The sequence below is a fragment of the Gymnodraco acuticeps genome, unplaced genomic scaffold (assembly GCF_902827175.1).
Source record: "Gymnodraco acuticeps unplaced genomic scaffold, fGymAcu1.1, whole genome shotgun sequence".
In the NCBI taxonomy this organism is placed as follows: domain Eukaryota; kingdom Metazoa; phylum Chordata; class Actinopteri; order Perciformes; family Bathydraconidae; genus Gymnodraco; species Gymnodraco acuticeps.
Genome location: NW_022991091.1, coordinates 2178048 through 2184710, shown reverse-complemented (window position 1 = coordinate 2184710; position 6663 = coordinate 2178048).

The window sequence follows — 6663 nt, the reverse complement described above, 5'->3', positions numbered from 1 at the left end:
CTTTTGTATTTTTCCCCTTCGATTCGGAGAAACAAATATTTTTTCGGAGTAAAGGATGGCAGAAGACACTACACTACCCAGAATCCCCAGCTATCGTTTGGACTACACCATGTGCTCTGTTTGACAAACCCCGTGATAGTCCTCAAGCTCTGTGATTGGAGAGTGTGCTCCGAGGGTTACGCCGAGCCTCGAACAGCACTTGAAATGGGATGGAATCACGGCAGACTGTCCAAAACTGGATTTGAACGGGTCCACCGCGTCCCCCCTCCCCCACCCTGTCCCCAGAACTACACATGCTGGCTATTCTGTTTCGCAACATGTTCTCTATCTATGGCACGTCTCTACTGGGAGTTGTAGTTTTAAAAAACGTTTTCGTATTTCCCATAATAAGAAGTTGCCAGTATTAAACTGTGTACATCCCTGGAGGTTTAGGGGGTAGGAAACACTCACATTTAAAACATATAATTAATAAATGGGTGAAAATTGCTTGTGCCCATAATGGGCAGCATTAATATATATACACACATGCCAGCTAAGGTCAGAAGAGCTTTATTTAACAGCTGGTCTTATGTTTGTGACCCCTGTTGTTAATTGATAACATTACATTACATTAATTGAAAAGCCTGAAACATGCACTTGTCAAGGTTCAGAGGCACATTTTGCAAATATGGCAGTAGCCATCAATCAGCTTAAGATAAGATATACTTTATTGATCCCAAGTTGGAACATTTGCGTTACATCAGCATGTGTAACAGTTAAATATGCAGTGGTGTTTATTTGTAAATCATTTAGTATAATCACACAAATTCTGTGTTTTATATTCAACAATTCTGTGTTCTTTATTTATTGATTGTTCAATACCGGAGATTAAATATCTACATACATCTTATAAGAGTATAATACATTATGTATAATATCAGTTAAAAATAAATGCTTCAACATATAGTTAACATTGCTGGAGGTATGCACACATATTGATAGATGTCTTGTAATGCACTATTGAGGAACCTGCGACCCAAGTTTTTCATTCAATGCATAACTACACCATAGTTGTGTAGGCCTATATGATAATGATGTCAATAAACCTTAGAAAATCATGAAATCTTGAAAGGGATGTGCAAAATAGTCATTATATACAGTCTTTAATTAACTATTAGTAGAGAATAACGAGTAATGAATATACTTTATAGGGATCCTATTAATATCTAATAATAAAAATAATGAAATTCAATAACATGCTTTAACCACTAGGTGTCCCTTTATATCAGCTCTGCACCGTTATGGTGTAAATACTACGGAGCCCCCTAGGGGACATGGAGAAGAAAAAAATAAATAATTTGAACAGAAAAAAAAAAAAAAGTTTTACTTTTGCGAGATCTCGCAAAACCCCTTTGCGAGATCTCGCAATACTTTTCATTTAGTACTTCCTGGTCAGTTCGGCTGCTACGGCAACACAGAAACCACAACAATGGAGTGGTTCATCGATTTTACTTTGAGCTTGGCCTTAAATATAAAGATATAACATCAGTGCTTGGCAATAGGCACGGGTTTCACACATAGACTGTATATATAAAGGGTTTCACATAAGTGAAGACACCTCAAGAAAACACTCAGAGCGAGGGGACATGCACGTTCCTCTGAGCTGAGTTATTGACAGATTCGAATTTCGCGGATCAATAACTCATGAACATAACGTTGTAAAAATACAAACAACATGACTTTACAATCATAGCAAGGTAGACAACAAGCTACAGAGTCGTTTTTATCAGAACAGTTCGATACGCGCCGTCATCCGAGCTAAACATCAATAATTTGTCACAATCCGCAGCTGGAGGAGGGAGAGGAGTGCTTAGGGACTGTCTACAAACTGCAACGGGGTTTTGCGAGATCTCGCGAAGGTTTTGCAATATCTCGCAAAAGTATTGCGAGATCTCGCAAAGGTTTTGCGATATCTCGCAAAACATTTTATTTTTTATTTTTTTCAAATACATTTTTTTTTCTTCTCCATGTCCCCTAGGGGGCTCCGTAAAATACAGCCTATCTACCAATTGGATCAAATATAAAAGTCAGCCGAATTAGTGTTGATACTGCAAGGAGACGTATTGTGTGAAAAGAAATGTAAGATGTTGTTTAATGGCTGATATATTTATGATCCACGTCACGTTTTCAGTTCCTCATGTTTGTCTAGAAGTCTTCTCATCAGGGCTCTATAAATACAGAACTACGGCAGATATGTAATATTTAATACAGCCGAACCGTGTATTACAATGCCGTTATGTGATGACTTTCAAAGAGAAAAGCAAGCACACTCGGAATAAAGTATTATTTTTTTTTAAAAAATGTTTTCGGTCTGTTTCCGGTATTTGTTAATTAAATTAACTAAATTAATTAAATAATATCGATAGCAGCGTCCCTAGCAACCACCATGGTAATAATGAAAACGTTATGGACGCAATTTCCTGAAGTAATCTTCGTAATAACTAGTAAACTAAAGATCATGTACATCCACTGCACACATAATCTGAAATAACAACTCATATTTCTCGCATCAAATGACATCAAAACGCATTTTAATGGCCAAACTAACTTTAAAATAGGCATTTTCCACCGAGAATAAAACGAAGTTCGGCCATGTTTTTTTTTTCTGCAGGGAGAAAATTTGAAGATCACGTGATGTCAAACAGAGCACATGGTGTTGTCCAAACGATAGCTGGGGATTCTGGGTAGTGTAGTGTCTTCTGCCATCCTTTACTCCGAAAAAATATTTGTTTCTCCGAATCGAAGGGGAAAAATACAAAAGCATTGCACACAATTTAAACCAATCAATGTTGTGTAATTAACCAGGATAATCTGGTGTGTTTTAGTCGATGAGTAGTGCAGATATCACTGTAAAATCAATCGACAGTAAGGGGAATACTTACTTCCGGGTGTACAATTCTCCGTTATCCAATGAGAATGGACGCTCACATTGCCTTTAAGGGCAGTCGACACAAACGAACGCCGTGCTTCCATGAGCGTCCATAGAAGCATATGGACATCCCGGAAAGCTGAAAATGGACGCTAAGGGCTCCCCCCTTGCGTTGAAAATGGACGCTAAGGCCCCCCCCCTTGCGTTGGAAAAAGCCGACAGGGGACTTGACATAACGTCAACATAGGCCGACCTGGGTGTGGAGAGATGGCACGACACTTTGGAGAGCGCACTGATGGAATCACTGGCTTCACTTGATCCTGAGAGTGATTTATTTTTGAACACAGACAAAGTATTGCCCCTGTTGGAGTTGACCAGCACTAAACTTGTAGAAGCCGAGTTTGTTGTGGCCCGACAGTTTATTCGCGTTTCTGGAAGACTCTACGCCCCCAGATGATGGAAAATGGACCATTAAAACACTCCTCACCCTGGAAGCCATGCCAAGTGTCATAGGGGCATTTAAGTCGGCCTTAACTTTCGGGGCCTCCACTGCTACCTGTGAGAACTCGTTTTCAGCCCTGAAAAACATTTTCAGTGACCATCGACGGAGCATGCTGCACCAGCGGAAAGCTCACCTTATTCAACTCGGGTTTGAAAAGGACTTGACCAGGAAATGCAGGGATGAGTGGAAGGACACTTTGCTGAGGCGATTCCATTCTTCAGGCAAACGGCGTCTCCAGCTTTATTAGCATAAAGTAGTAAGTAATGTTTGCATGTCAATATGTCAGTGCTTACTGCGCCACATTACGCACTGCATAATGTGGTGTCGCGTCGCTCCCTCTGTATTATTATGTTTGCTGCTCCGGTCAACGGTGGCCCAAGCAAAGCTGTTGCTGTTATATTTTTATTTCAAATGTGTGCGTTAAGGGAAATGTGCATATGTCCTCAGTTGTTGTTGTTATATATATATATATTAGCCTATGTCTATTCTGTACTCAAGCTCACAAAGGGATGTCATGTTATTATTGTACCACTGTGAGGCACTGAAGTGTTATGTGCTACTTAAGGACGCAGGCTTTCGTCATATGTAAATGAGGGTGTGTTCACCTGATGCACATTCAGTCCAGATCTATATGTGTTGTTGTTCTAAGTTAGCTCGGCTGAGCGAAAGTTTGCACCTGCAGTGCATAGGAAAATAAACCATGCCCAAGGCGGGCTAAACAGTTCATCGTCTCCGTCTCTACTATTTCTCTCCGAGTGCAACGATGAGGAAGCTGCCATCCTTAACCAGTGTGCCTTGCTCGTGATTTACCAGTGTTTGTGCTGCCACGCACACAATGTTTCAAAAGTGGTTTCTATGTTGCCCTTTATTTGTGTATGTATTTGCGATAAGTGTGCGTCTTTACGCAATGCTGTTGGCCTTGCTGTTTGATATATATTGTGCCGCAGGCCCGCAGCACGTGACGGTTTTGTGGGCCCTCCCATGAAAATCATATGCCCTCCCTTTAGATTTGTTCTGGCGCCGGGTCTGAGTTGGATCATGTTCTTGAATGTGACCTCAGTCGACACAGTTTGGAGGAACAGAGTATGCAGCATTTAAGTGACTGCTGTCTAACCTCTCCTCTAACGTTTCTGCCCAGCTGGATGATGAAGAGGATGAGGAGGATGATGATGATGATGACGATGATGATGATGATGATGATGATGATGATGATGATGATGAGAGTAGTTTTGGGCTAGAAGGGCAGATGGGCACTCACCCTTCCTCCCCCCACCGCTGGTCTGACCTCTACATCCCTTGAAAAGCATGATACCTGTGAATACCCTGATTAGGGCCAGGCCAGCCGCATAGGCACACGACCCCTCACTGGGCAGGTGAGTGTGGCGGCAGTAGAGTGGACATGATTGACTCTCACGTCAAACCCTGTCGGGGAGCTGCATACCGACAGGGAAAGACAGAGAGATAAAGGCAATGGGAGTATGGGGGTGAAAAAGAGAGAGCCCGCCCTGCATTCTCTGGCTAATTAAGTGTTATTATCCTGCACAACAGGAGGTACCTGAGAAATAATTGGCAACAGCGACAGCTAAATGTTCCAATCTGGAGGTGAAGCCAAAAGCACTGTAAAAGGTCACATGCCATTATGCATTGTGCTGATCTTATTAGCGCTACAGTCTCTCAAAAGACCCTCCATTAATTAATAGGCAAAATATTTCCAAGATTAAAAATATTCACCTTCCTTTGATTTCAAGCCAATCTGTTTTATGCGAGACAATTAAAATATTTTGTGTGAATTTTGACCTCCAAGTCAGACAGAGTCCTCTCAAGTGTCTTACAGTACAAAGTAAGGATTAAGTCTCTTTTGTAGTGCTAATGCCAAATTGGGATTAAACTGTTATATTCATTAAAGCATAAAGAATGAACTTTAATACTACTCAAATTATGAATGACTAATATATATCCTCCCTAATAGGTAAAGTTTTAGGATTTTTTTACTTACACTATTCAGGGATTCCCCTAGGATGGAGCGGTGCCAAGGCACACGGGCTTAGCAAAATGTGAGCGCGGAGTGCGTGGAATTTTTTTGTGTGTGCACGTGCGAAGTGCGCCCTGCCAATATGTTTCTATGTGTCTGCCAGCATAAGAAAGGCCTCAAAAGTGTATTTTGCTAAATCTTGAAGATTTAGCAAAATACACCTTTATTGAACATACAGTAACACAAATACTACAAATCCACATAACAAACAATCAAAAAGGGTCTGTGCCTCCAACCCACACTGAAAAAATTGTTGTTGAATTTACTTAATTTTATTTAGGTAAGTGGTTGCACGAAATTAATTTATCTAAATCCAGATATATTTTTTAAGTTCACTGTACTTATTATTTTTGAGTAATTTCAACTTAATTATACTGATAATTTTCAGCTCAACTATTTTGAGTAGAATTTACTCACTAAACCCATGTTAAGTATACTAACATGGATTATGTAACTGTAACCCTTTTTCTTTTTGTACATTCAGATCAATTCAATAGTTTAATTCCTACATACAAAAATTAAGTTGAATTTAATTAAACAATTTCAGCCATTATTACTATGTTAACTTTCAATATATTAAAATAAAACAAACAACATATTTGATACATACTCTTACTTTATTATCTTGTACAAAATGACGTAACTGATTCTGATTATCTGATTCGATAAAAACAACATGCAACTGTCATGGCCTCCACCTCCTGTGTGTGAGTGTAGGAGTGGAGACAGGTGTGTGGGAGCCAGGCGTCCACAATCCAATCCCCTCTGCTATAAGACACCGGCCCTGACTCCTCCTTTTCGCCAGATCGTAGACTCTGTACCCACAGTCAGTCTCTAGCTTTGGAAAGTCTTCGATTGCGATTCCCTGTTTGACCTGTTTTCTCCTGTGCCTGCAGCTTCAAGCCAGCCTGACTCCTAGCTCCTGTCTCCAGACCACCTCCAACGTTGGATGCTGTCCCGCTCCTCCTGGCTCTTCTCCCTGCACTCTCCAACCTGGTCAGACCTCCGTTCCCCTCTCCCTTGGACTCCGTCGCTTCCCTGGCCCAGACCCCCCTGCCTACTGCCCAGTATTATTCAATAAACTGTTTTATTGTGCTTGAAACTCTTTCCTCCTGTCTCTGCTCTGCTCTTGGGTTGCTAGCCTTAACAGTACAATCTGGCCACTGTTAAGGCTTGCAGGGAACCCAGGAGCAGAGCAAGACAGGAGTTTCAAGCACAATA